The sequence below is a fragment of the Lithobates pipiens genome, unplaced genomic scaffold (assembly GCF_037356315.1).
Source record: "Lithobates pipiens isolate NorthernLeopardFrog02 unplaced genomic scaffold, aLitPip1_a1.2 Scaffold_16, whole genome shotgun sequence".
Lineage (NCBI taxonomy): Eukaryota > Metazoa > Chordata > Amphibia > Anura > Ranidae > Lithobates > Lithobates pipiens.
In genome coordinates this window covers 129395174-129407902 of record NW_027507748.1, presented here as the reverse complement: position 1 = coordinate 129407902, position 12729 = coordinate 129395174, and the positions used below count along the sequence as shown (strand labels likewise).

The 12729-nt window shown below is 47.7% G+C and overlaps 1 protein-coding gene across 2 annotated transcripts in view; it reads left to right on the top strand.

Annotated features, from left to right (window-relative positions):
- The first annotated feature begins 6078 nt into the window (after positions 1-6078).
- Positions 6079-12729, top strand: part of PIMREG (PICALM interacting mitotic regulator) — a 65093-nt gene continuing 58442 nt past the window's right edge. For both annotated transcript variants that reach the window (XM_077480458.1, XM_077480459.1), the window contains exon 1: positions 6079-6191. The gene's annotated coding sequence lies outside the window, so the exon portion shown is untranslated. The remainder of the gene's footprint in view (positions 6192-12729) is intronic.

The following is a 12729-nucleotide window of genomic DNA, read 5'->3' as shown; positions in this document are numbered from 1 at the left end:
CCTTCCAGAGCTGACATGGTTAAGGAGGGAAAGGGGTTAACATTACTACCACTGACCAGGATTGCCGATAAGGGAGTAGCACTGGTCCTCCTGTACCAGGCCTGGGCCAGCAGGGGAGCCCACGCAGCAAGAGAATCAAAAGTGGGCAGAAGGTTTGAGGTTGGGGGCCAATTACAAGAACCAATTCCCTGTGTGTCTCTCCCTGCAGCAGCTGAAAGCCTACTTCTTCTCCCTCCCCTCAGCATTCAGCTGCTGCAGTGAGAGAGACAGACAGGGGATTGCTTCCTGTAATTGGCCTCCAACCTCATCGATCGCTCTTCTTGTCTGTATTCTATTCCCCCTGCTACTCGGGAGCCCTGGCTTTCCTCCCCTCCTCTCTTGCCAGCTGATGGAGAATGGGGGAAGGGGCCAGTAAATATGTAATTTACTAGCCCCTTCCTTTTGTGAATGAACGCAATGAGTGATCGTTACCATTGCACAGAGCTGGTACACTATCTCACAAAAGTGAATACACCCCTCACATTTTTGTAAATATTTTATTATCTTATTATAATATTATTATAATATATTGATTATATTTTATTATATCTTTTCATGTGACATAACTGAAGAAAAGACACTTTGCTACAATGTAAAGTAGTGAGTCTAATGCCTCATACACACAATCAAACAATCCGGTGGAAAAGTCCAGCGGGGCTCCAGCAGGCTTTTTTTACCCAAAAGTCCGGCGGACTAAGAAAGTATTTTTGTACTCCAATCTGTCCGCCAGACTCGCATTTTGGCTGACAGTACGGCCGTGTGTGCCAGTCCACCGTACTTTTGAAATGAACAGACTTTTCCCGCCCGGAGAAAAGTCCGCTCATTTTGAGCGTGTCTCCATTTAGCCGGGGGCCAGCGAAGGAGGCCAGCCGGATTGCGTGCTCGGATAAGGGTCTGATATGGACCTGGGGGGGACCCCACGGCGATTTTTTGGCGTAGGGATTCCCCTTTAAGTCCATACCAGGTGACGGGGCCAGCGACGCCTCCTTCGCTGGCCCTGGCTACCTGGAGACGCGCTCAAAATGAGTGGACACTCCTCCGTGTGTGTGGGCGAGTCCGTTCATTTCAAAAGTACGGCAGATAGTCCGGCAGTTAGTACGCCGTATTAGTCCGCCGCAAAAGTGCCGTGTGTGGGCAGGTAGCTCGTTCGGAAAGTCCAGCGGACAGTCCGGCGAAAAGTCCACCAGACTAAGTCCGCCGGATAGTCTGCTACGTGTGTACGCGGCATAACGCTTGAATAACAGTGTAAATTTGCTGTCCCATCAAAATAGCTCAACACATAGTCATTAATGTGTAAACCGCTGGCAACAAAAGTGAGTACACCCCTAAGTGAAAATGTCCAATTTGGGCCCAAAGTGTCAATATTTTGTGTGGCTATCATTATTTTTCAGCACTGTCTTAACCCTCTTAGGCATGGAGTTCACCAGAGCTTCACAGGTTGCCACTGGAGTCCTCCTCCAAGACCACATCACGGAGCTGGCGGATGTTAGAGACCTTGCGCTCCTCCGCCTTCATGCAGATGCCCCACAGATACTCAATAGAGTTTAGGTCTGGAGACATGCTTGGCCAGTCCGTTACCTTTACCCTCAACTTCTTAAGCAAGGCAGTGGTTGTCTTGGAGGTGTGTTTGGGGTCCTGATCATGTTGGAATACTGCCCTGGGGCCCAGTCTCCGAAGGGAGGGAATCATGCTCTGCTTCAGTATGTCACAGTGCATGTTGGCATTCATGGTACCCTCAATGAACTGTAGATCCCCAGTGTCAGCAGCACTCATGCAGCCCCAGACCATGACACTTCCACCACCATGCCTGACTGTTTGCAAGACACACTTTGTATGCTTCACCTGGTTGCCACCACTCATGCTTGACACCATCTGAACAAAATACGTTTATCTTGGTCTCATCAGACCACAGGACATGGTTCTAGTAATCCATGTCCTTAGTCTGCTTGTCTTCAGCAAACATTTTGCAGGATTGTTTGTGCACCATCTTTAGAAGAGGCCTCGTTCTTGGTCATGCAGACCAATTTGATGCAGTGTGTGACATATGGTCTGAGCACTGACATGCTGACTCCCATCCCTTCAACCTCTGCAGCAATGCTGGCAGCACTCATACACCTATTTCCCAAAGACAACCTCTGGATATGACACTGATCACGTGCACTCAACCTCTTTGGTCGACCATGGCAAGGCCTGTTCTGAGTAAAACCTGTCCTGTTAAACCACTGTATGGTCTTGGCCACCGTACTGCAGCTCAGTTTCAGGGTCTTGGCAATCCTCTTATAACCTAGGCCCTAGGCCATCTATGTGGAGCCCCGGGGAGGGAAAATGGCTAATTGGGACCAATTTGGGCATTTTCACTTAGGGATGTACTCACTTTTGTTGCCAGCGGTTTACACATTAATGGCTGTGTGTTGAGCTATTTTGATGGGACAGCAAATTTACACTGTTATACAAGCTCTACACTCAATACTTTACATTGTAGCAAAGTGTAATTTCTTAAAAAAAAGCTGAACTTTTACAAACACTTTAAATTAACGACCCCCTGAATGCAGTGCATTCACCTGCACCGGATAGAATTGTACAGAAATACCATTCAATCTGATAGCAGAGTGTTTCCAAAAGTAGTGGATGCACTACTTTTGGTGTGGTGCAGTGTGATTTGAGCCCATTCAAAATGAATGGGCTCAAATCATACCGCAATGAACCGTATGTGAAATGCATTGGAACGCGCAGCGCGTTCCAGTTCAATTGCCAGTGTGAACCGCCTCTTGCTTTGGATCTTTCTGCCAGAAAAATGCTGTTTATGAACATCAGTATGGCCCTGTACACATGAGCGATGTGGGAGCGTCATTTTTTTTTGCAATTTTTTTTAGGTTGCATTCACACTTGGCCACTCTGAAAATGCAGGTGGAATCATGCGATACTGCCTGCGTTTTCAGAAACACAGCAAAATGTGCAACGTGCTTATGGTGCAATTGTTTCTTGATGGCATCCCAAATGCAGTGAGATTTTGCAGCGCAACGTAACCCATCAGAGTCGCAGCAAAGCATATGTCCCCAAGCGCACCTGACGATATTTGGTACATGAGCATCTTTGCCACATTTGTCATGCATAAGGCAGCCCATTCAAGTGACTGCATTGCCACTTGTATTTTTTTGCACATTTTCACTTGTCATGCATTTGGCAATGGGCTGCCCTCCACGCAACAAACATGGCTAAAAGGGTTCTGGGGTGTTGCGTGTTCAAATTTGGGGTGCCATTAACAATTATTTGCACTGCAATGCGCTTTTGTAGACTGTGGCAAAGTGCCCATTTTCTGGGTGTTTTATTGTGCATTCAAGAAATGGCAACTGTGAATGCAGCCTTGTTTACATACACATGGTCGGATTTTCCAACGGAAAATGTTCGATGGTAGCTTTTTGTCGGAAATTCTGACCGTGTGCAGGCTCCATTGGACATTTTCCATCAGAATTTCTGACACAAAATTCTGGATCTCAAATTTTCCGACAACAAAATCCGTTGTCGAAAATTCCATTCGTGTGTACACAATTCCGACACACAAAGTTTCACGCATGCTCAGAATCAAGCAGAAGAGCCGCACTGGCTATTGAACTTCAATTTTCTCGGCTCGTCGTACGTCACCGTGTTCTTGACCTTTGGAAATTTCCGACAAAATTGTGTGACCGTGTGTATGCAATACAAGTTTGAGCCAACATCTGTCGGAAGAAATCCCAATGTTTTTTGTTGTCGGAATGTCCGATCGTGTGTACGTTGGCATAAGGCTGCATCCACACGTGTGCTTGCAATTTCGGTTGAGCAATTCTCACCCAATTTTGCGTGTTGCATAGGACCAGCTCAATCACTTGAATGGGTTGCCCTATGCACGATTGTTGTCGGAAAAAACGTTCCCGTTCCTTTTCAGGCAAAAAGATTCATGCAATTTTTAAGTTTGTAGAGATTTCTGTACAACCCTGCCGTGAGAGAATCGCAGCGCATTTGGGGGCGCTGTTAAAGGATAATGCCACCCAAATGCATGTCTCATCTTGTGTAGCAATTAACACGGAATTTGAAATCACAGCCTTTCTTGGGCCACCCTTGGCACATTTTTGAATAGCGTGTTTTTCGCAGGGGGGGCCTTTTGTTGTGTTATTAACAATTAATGAACACTAGAAAGAATTAAAACCTGACTAAAGCTCAACCACTTCGTATAAAAATTCTAAAACAAGATCCAAGGATGGAGGGACTTGTAGAACAACTTGGCACAATATACTGTACATACATTGATAATTTATTAATATTATTTTATTAAATTATCAATCAATGTATGTATAACTGTGCCGAGTTGTCCTTCATGTCCCTCCGTCCTTTGATCTTGTTATAGAATTTTTATACGAAGTGGGTTGAGTCTTAGTCGGGTTTTTTATTCTTTCTAGTTTTCAGAATTGATTCACACCGACAGCTTCTTCTTGTTGACTAGGCTATCAGTGCAGTTGTGGTTCACATCAGCTTTTTTTTCCCCATTCCCCTCTGGTGGGTGTTTATCCCTCCCCCTGGGTGTTTATTTTTCCCTCCCCCCTCTGGCGGGTGTTTTTTCCCCCCCTCCTCCTCTGTTAATTTCTTTCCTCCCCTTCTGGTGGTTGTTTATTTTTTGTATTATCTTTATACAACTTGAAGTAACTAGACAATACTGAAAAATATCACACATTTTTTGCTGATATCCTAACAATGAATGGACCCAAATGCACGTTTCAGAATAGCAGGAAGAATTGCACAATTCAGATGTGAAGGGGCAAGAACTGGGATCTGCCATCCATTCATTCCCTCTGTGCCCAGGACTGGGATCTGTCATCCATTCATTCCCTCTGTGCCCAGGACTGGGATCTGTCATCCTCACAATCCCCCTGTGCCCAGGACTCAGGACTGGGATCTGTCATCCTTACAACCCCCTGTGCCCAGGACTGGGATCTGCCATCCTTACACCCCTCTGTGCCCAGGACTGGGATCTGCTATCCTTACACCCCTCTGTGCCCAGGACTGGGATCTGCCATCCTTACACCCCCCTGTGCCCAGGACTGGGATCTGCCATCCTTACACCCCTCTGTGCCCAGGACTGGGATCTGCCATCCTTACACCCCCCTGTGCCCAGGACTGGGATCTGCCATCCTTACACCCCCCTGTGCCCAGGACTGGGATCTGCCATCCTTACACCCCTCTGTGCCCAGGACTGGGATCTGTCATCCTTACAACCCCCTGTGCCCAGGACTGGGATCTGCCATCCTTACAACCCCCTGTGCCCAGGACTGGGATCTGCCATCCTTACACCCCTCTGTGCCCAGGACTGGGATCTGCCATCCTTACACCCCCCTGTGCCCAGGACTGGGATCTGCCATCCTTACACCCCTCTGTGCCCAGGACTGGGATCTGCCATCCTTACACCCCCCTGTGCCCAGGACTGGGATCTGCCATCCTCAAACCTCCCTGTGCCCAGGACTGGGATCTGTCATCCTTACACCCCCCTGTGCCCAGGACTGGGATCTGCCATCCTTACATCCCTCTGTGCCCAGGACTAGGATCTGCCATCCTTACATCCCTCTGTGCCCAGGACTGGGATCTGCCATCCTTACACCCCCCTGTGCCCAGGACTGGGATCTGCCATCCTTACACCCCTCTGTGCCCAGGACTGGGATCTGCCATCCTTACACCCCCCTGTGCCCAGGACTGGGATCTGCCATCCTCAAACCTCCCTGTGCTCAGGACTGGGATCTGCCATTACCAAACCTTCCTGTGCCCAGGACTGGGATCTGCCATCCTTACACCCCCCTGTGCCCAGGACTGGGATCTGCCATCCTCAAACCTCCCTGTGCTCAGGACTGGGATCTGCCATTACCAAACCTTCCTGTGCCCAGGACTGGGATCTGCCATCCTCACACCTCCCTGTGTATCCCGTCCCGCCGTCCTGTAACCCTCCAGCTCCCAGGCTATGTGCTGTTCCTCATCTCTGTGCGCCCCGCCCTCTATCCCTCCAGCACCGAGAGAGTTACATTACAATGGAAGCCGGGGCAGCCAATGGGAGGCGAGCCTGCGCTGTGCGGAGGGAGCTGGCGCCGGATTCGAACAGAAGGAGTGAGAGAGAGTGTGGGAGCGAGAGGCGGGTGAGTGAGCTCGGCGCTGATTCCTGATTGTGTGCTCTGTGTGTATAGAGGACGGGGCTTTCCTCCGCCAGCACGGTGCGTTCCTCTCTATGGGCTTCCATACAAAGCCCGGTGACCGTGCACGTCCTCTGAGCGCTCTACATACACGGCGGGAGCACCGGAGGGATGCTGGAGCCTGGGAAGTGGGGGATGGGGGTTCAGGTAAAGGGGAGGAGTCACAATTGGGTGGGAAATCCCTATTGGTCAATTCTTCCCCCAGAGAGTGGTGGGAAAGGAGAACAGATCTCCCCATCTGTCTGTATATATCCCGATCACATCGATCGATCCATACACCCAGGACCGATAGTCTGCTGTGTATTCTATTTCTGTCTATGGAGTTACATATACTGAGCCTCCTTGCTGCCCACACCCATGTTCAGCGCTGTCACCATTTGAATGACGATTATGGCTCATCCAACACTGTACCCATATGACTTTTTTTATTAATTTATTTTTATCTTTTTTCCCCCCATGAATAGAGCTTTGGTGGTATTTGATCACCACCTGGGTTTTTCATTTTTTGCTAAACAAAACAAAAAAATCTGAAAACTTTGAAAAAAAATGTAATAAGTTTTTCTTTGTTTCTGTTACAAAACTTTGTAAATAACCAAATTTTCTCCTTTGCTGATGGGCACAGATAGGTGGCACTGATGGGAACTGATGAGGAGGCGCTGACTGGCATTACTAATGGGCACTGGGGGCTTTACTGTAATTGGGGCACTGATGAGCAAGCGCTGACTGGCATTACTGATGGGCACAGGGGGGGCTTTAGGCTGCTTTCACACTGGGGCGGGAGCAGTGTCGGCGGTAAAGCGGCGCTTTACCGTCGTTTTAGCGGTGGTGTGCGGGCGCTAGCGGGGTGGATTTAACCCCTGCTAGCGGCTGAAAAGGGGTTAAACCCGCCCGCAAAGCGCCGCTGCCGCGGTGTCCCATTGATTTCAATGGGTAGGAGCGGTGAATACACCGCTCCTTCACCGCTGCAAAGATGCGGCTGGCAGGACTTTTTTCACCGTCCTGCCAGCGCATCGCTCCAGTGTGAAAGCCCTCCGGCTTTCACACTGGAGTTAAAGGGGCCGGTTTTTTTCAGGCGTTACACAGGCGCTATTTTTAGTGCTGTAACGCCTGAATACCGCCCCAGTGTGAAAGCAGCCTTAGTGTAATCGGATCAGTGTCCTGATTACCTGTCCAGGTGTCCCCTGCGAGGAGATGCTGTTGATTGGCTCTCCTCGCCACACACACTGTGAGTTTGAGATGGAGCCGATCACTGGCACTTCTGCATTTACATGTGACCGGCTGTGATCGGACACCGCTTATCGCATGTTTAAAGAGCCGCATCATCGGCTCTTTACGGAGATCAGGGTCACAGTGTCCTAGGAACACGGCACAGCCGTTCTAGGGCGATGTCCTCCCCGAACGAGAGCTGCACCACATCACAGCCAGTAAATAAATACCAAGCATGTTATGTTTTAAAATTGGGCATGTCCGCACAACAGCAACAAAGGGTGTACATTTTACTATCCATAGGTGACGCTTTAAAAGCCTTTTATAGATTATCGCTTTAGATGTACAGAGGTCTAGTGCTAGATGCCTCACATGTGGGACGATCGTGGTTTGCGTGCATTCAGTGCCAATACACACATTTGCCTTTGCGTGCTAGGGTGGGGGCACTTTATTTTTTATGCTGTTGCTTTAAAAAAAAAAAAAAAAAATGTAATCCGTTTTATTGCTGTCAGAAGGAATGTAAACATCCTTGTGACAGGCACTCTTTATGGAGAGATCTGGGACGTATAAGACCCCAAATTCCTCCTCAGTATGCCAAGATTTTTTAAAACTGGCACCTTTTTAAGATTCTGGTAAACCAGAAATGATGTCATGACTTGCTTCCAGCCTACTACCTCTGAGACCCGATCAAAGTAGATCCCAGCTCTCTTTAGGTCTTCGGCTAGCCAGCAGACGTGGGGGATGGTCACTTGGGTTACCTGATGGGACGTGAGAGCCCGGGTGAACGGCAGGACTGGGTTGATCGGATAAATCCCAAAGCAAACATTTTATGACATTGTCCCTTACAAATTCTTAGCTGCAGTGTTTTTTATTATGCTTGCTTTCTTCTATGATCATCAGATGATCCAGCCAGTAACAACAAGTTCCCCTGCATATGTAGCAGTTAAAGTAATGAAACAAACAATTTACCACTGACGGGTGCTTCCAATGATCATATTTTATTCATGTAAAACCTTTATCCCAAAAGGAACAAAACGGTTTGCTTTAAAAAGCAATAGATGCAATTTGGCTTCAATTTGTTAGTGTACCTAAATCTGCTAGTACATCTGACACTCCCTTCCCCCAGACTGACAATGTGCTATGGGGGCACTCGTGCAGGCTTGTTCCCGAGCTATGTTCTGTGTGTCTATTGATGTGCTGTGATTGGCTCCTGCTGCTGCCTCTTGAGCCAGTGAGGAGGGAGAGAAGCAATGAATGGGGCTCAGGTAAGTATAAGAGCCTCTTCCTATGGTGGCACACCTGTGGGCTCGATCTGGAGGCTGGCAGTGTGTGTCTATAGACTCACTTCAGGGCCAGTCCCCGCCCCACAACATTTGATAGCAATTGGCTCCCACTGCTGTCTCTGAGCCTGTGATGGAGAAGCAGAGCTGCATCAATACAGGAAAATATTTGTGGGGGGGGGGGGGGGGGGGATAAATCGTGGAAGTTATTTTTACCTTAAGGCAAGTCACTACTGCTTTTAATGGGTGTTCATTTGTGCCACATTTGGCACCTTTCGGGGGGGAGGGGGGGGACAGGTACCTGTCTCCACTTCTGGGAGGCGTGGCCGCGGCCCGGTCTCTCAGAAGTTCGGCCCCCTCCGCTGCTGGACCAATTAGAAAGTGCAATGTGCTTCGTGCATGCGCCGTCGGGAACCAGCTGTGAAGCTGAAAGGCTTCCCTTTCCGCAGAATCTACGCCCCTTTCCGAAGGTCCCCCGCTGCCTGCTGGGAAACACACGGATCCCAGAGACAGCGGGGACCATCCTTATTGCGCAGCGCGACTCGCGCATGCGCAGTAGGGAACCGGGAAATGAAGCCGAAAGGCTCCACTTTCTGATTCCCATACCCAAGATGGCGGCGGCAGCACCCGAGAGACGATCGAGAGATCGGCTTCGGGTGCCGACATCGCGGGCGCGCTGGGCGGGTAAGTGTCATTATTTTAAAAGTCAGCAGCTGCAGTATTTGTAGCTGCTGGCTTTAAAAAAAAAAAAAAAAACGGCGGACTCCCGCTTTAAGAACTGCCTGAAATTCTAACTTTCCTGTCTCCCTCCCAAACTGAAGTTACACAATGTAGGCTTTAGATACATTGTAATTTCAGATTTCAATCTGTAACATTTTATATTTCAGCCATCCTGTGTAAATCTAAGCACATGATGATCTTTGTGTTTGTCTATGGCAGTCCTAGCCTGGCAATATCTTTTTGTTCGCACAAAGGATGTTTAAAATAGTTACAGTATAACTATAGGGGAATTTTTTATTTTTTGGAGTGAGGGTTTAAAGCGTATAATTTTTGGGGCAAACCATTAATTTCAATGGGCTGCCCTACACACAAAAAAGTGTTGCCATGTTTCGCTGTGCGGTAGCTTTGTGTGGGGGGGTGCCATACAGGTGCCTGCAAAAGGGCTGCTCATTTTTTGTTCATTGTGGGAATGCATGCCATTTTGCACGCGTTCCCAAAATGCACAAATGTGAACCTAGCCCTGGGGAGAGTCGTCCTATTTGTCCTGTTAACCTTATCGGCAAACGTGTTTGTGAAAGAAAATCTCACATTTCGGGCCGTCAGAAGAATATAAATTAAAGGGGAAATCTTCCAATCAGGACACTAGTTCTGGTGACAACCAAGGATTCCCTCACTTTGGAGGGATTTCTTCTCGCTTCCTGTTTTGGCTATGGGACAGGAAGTGAAGGGAATACTCCCTGATGGGGGTGTAGTGTCATATTTTGCTCCCCATCATAGAATGCTCCGGAAGTGACGTTGCGGCCAGAAATGTTGCACTGCGCATGCGCGATGCGTTCCAAATTCTTGCACCATGCGTTCCAGAGGATTTCCGACAATGTAGTTCAGTGAAACCGTCAGATAATGTCACGGGAGTGAGGGGAGGTAATCGTGACATTAACTTTAGACAGAGCAGAGAGCGTCGGAGAGAGAGCAGGTAACTGTGGCTCAGGGAGGGGATTACCTCCCCTCACTTCTCTGACATTATCTGACTGTTTCACTGGTCTGCATTGTCGCAAATCATTTGGAATGCATGGCGCAAGTGTTTGGAACGCATAGCGCATGCGCAGTGCTAAATTTCTGGCCGCAACGTCACTTCCGGAGCATTCTATGATGGGGAGCAAAATATGACACTACAGGGGCACAGATGACAAAAAAGGTTATAACCCTCCCATTATTCTATCTAGAACAATAAAAAGTTAGTTATATTTACTCTAAATATGATTTTATCTCATTTTAACTATGGCTAAAAATGAAAATCTGTATAGCTGAAGCCACAAGCTGTAGTTGTTCAGGTCACTGGGCACTTGGCTGCTGTGATTAGTCCGGCTCTGGCATGGCTTATGTCAATGTATACTGATAGAAAAGAGCAGAAACTGCTTATGATCACACCATCAATGCTTGAAGCCTCCTCTTAGTATGCTTTGGTGACATTCTCTAATGGAATACTCCATATTCCTAATGTCAGCCGTTCTGCTTAGCTCTGACTTTTGGCTCGGTAACATAAGTTTCTTCCTCTTTGACATTTCCTGTGAAATCCGCAAGCTGCAGAAAGTGTACTGCATATCTTCGCTATCATTTCCTATCCTCCTCCTTGTAGAATGCACATTCCAGTGGTGGAATCTATTCCACCCATTGTGAACTTGGCAGTGGATGAGGGTTGTGGCCTTACAGAATTCAAATTGAAAATAAACCATAATAATTAACCACTTCAGCATTTGGCTGGCCAAAGACCAGAGCACTTTTTGAGATTCGGTACTGAGTCGCTTTGCGCGGTCATGTGACGTGGCTCCCAAACAAAATTGATGTCCTTCCCCCCCCCCCCCCCCCCCCCCCCCCACAAATAGAGCTTTCTTTTGGTGGTATATGATCACCCCTGCGGTTTTTATTTTTTGTGCTATAAACAAAAGAGCGACAATTTTGAAAAAAGTGCATTATTTTTTGTTATAATATCCCCAAAAATATATAAAAATAGTGGATCGTTTTATGGCATTTTTATTAATAATTTTCTTTTACAAGTAATGGCAGTGATCAGCGATTTTTATCATGTCTGCCATAAATGTCGCAGTCACATCGGACAGTTTTGGTGCTATTCGGACTCGCAGAGCTTGCGGTGGGTGGGCGCGCACGCCTGCTATGCAAGCCTTTTACGTGACACAATTACGTGATTTCGTGCAGTGGAGCCAACCTGCTGCAGTAAAACTGCGGCGGCTGGTCTGCAAGCAGTTAATGTTCCTTGTAAAGCCAGAGAAAAGCTATTTAGTCACTTTTTTTTTTTTTTTTTTTTGAAGATGCGCGATGACGTAAACATTAACAAATAAGCCTTAGTTTGGTCACATAAGCAGATATTTTTTTTATTTTATTTTGGTTCAGACAATATTCAAGAACCGTGCGTAGACGGGGGTTTCCTGTGATCACACGCTTTCCAGACACAGATGTCGTTTCTTGTTTTCTTTGAATATTTCAACATTTGGTACAGCCAACGGGGTAATATTGTGTAAATCAGGTTATATCTTATTAGCTTTGTACCTGCAAAAGATGAATATAACATCTGGCCAAAACAAAATTTGCTCAGTGACCATAGGAATATGCATTTATGATGAGGGCAAAGCAAAAGGCTTTGCGTTTTTTTATTTTTTTGCAGAATTGTATTTCATTTCATTTAACATGGTTTGCTATGAATCTAGTTCACAGCTGTGTGCTTTAAAGTGGTTGTAAACTGTTATACCACTTGTACCTACAGTTAAAGCGGTTCTTCACCCTAAAGGGGAAGTTCCGCTAGTATTATCCCTCCCGCCCTCCGGTGCCACAATCGGCACCTTTCGGGGGGGAGGGGGGGTGCAGTTACCTGGATAATCCAGGTAACTGCACCCACTTCCGGCCAGACCGCCGCATGGCTCCGCCCACCGCCGCATGGCTCCGCCCCCCCGTTGTGTTCTGGGAAACACACAGTTCCCAGAGACACAGCGGGGAACCAGCGCAGCGCGACTCGCGCATGCGCAGTAGGGAACCGGGCAGTGAAGCCCTCTTGCTTCACTTCCCGATTCCCTGACAGAGGATGGCGGCGGTGGCTGCAGCGAGACGAGCGATCGCTCGTCATCTGCCGCCGACATCGCTGGAACCTGGGACAGGTAAGTGTGATATTATTAAAAGTCAGCAGCTGCAATATTAGTAGCTGCTGGCTTTTAATATTTTTTTTTTTTTGTGCAGCTCCTCTTTAAGCCTGTAATAAGGCTTACCTG